Source organism: Arachis duranensis, chromosome 3, assembly GCF_000817695.3.
Source record: "Arachis duranensis cultivar V14167 chromosome 3, aradu.V14167.gnm2.J7QH, whole genome shotgun sequence".
Lineage (NCBI taxonomy): Eukaryota > Viridiplantae > Streptophyta > Magnoliopsida > Fabales > Fabaceae > Arachis > Arachis duranensis.
Genome location: NC_029774.3, coordinates 29,187,647 through 29,188,373, shown reverse-complemented (window position 1 = coordinate 29,188,373; position 727 = coordinate 29,187,647).

The following is a 727-nucleotide window of genomic DNA, read 5'->3' as shown; positions in this document are numbered from 1 at the left end:
ATAATAACTTGCCACATGGAAAGTTATTATAAAAAATATTTATATAACATTATAATTAATTAAATAATTAAATTATAATTAATTAATTAATAATTATAATATATAACTATTAATTAATTAATTATAGTTTAATTATTTAATATAATTATTTATTTAATTATAATTTAATATAATTATTTATTTAAAAGGTAACTTGTCACATAGCAAAGTTATCATTGGCTGTCATGAGTCTCTCTGAGAAGGGATTCCTCTTCCTTAAATTATGTGAAGGTACTCACTTTGTTGCCTTTCCAACGGATGAAATCGGAATTTGTCAGATTGGAACTCACCCGTTGGAGTTGGTCTTATTGATGTAGACTGATGGTATGATCTATGATGAGATGAACAATTTCTTGAGGGTCCCGACCAGGATATAGTAAGTACGCACAGGAGGTTCAGCTTGTAAAGTACTTAGAGCAACTCTAACGGTAGAAAAATTTTGAACCTTATTTACTGTGTGTCAGTAAAAGGTGAGGATCTACCATTGGAGTAAATCAAAAGCGAGTTCCTTCACAAAGTTCAGAGCAATAGAAGTCCTACTCAGAGGGACTTTCTCTCTCTCAAAGAAATAATATTTTATTAATAAAATTAATACTTTATATATATATGTATTGAGTTGACCGTTATATATATAGTATACTTCATATACATAACACATATTAACGATATATATATAGTATACTTTACA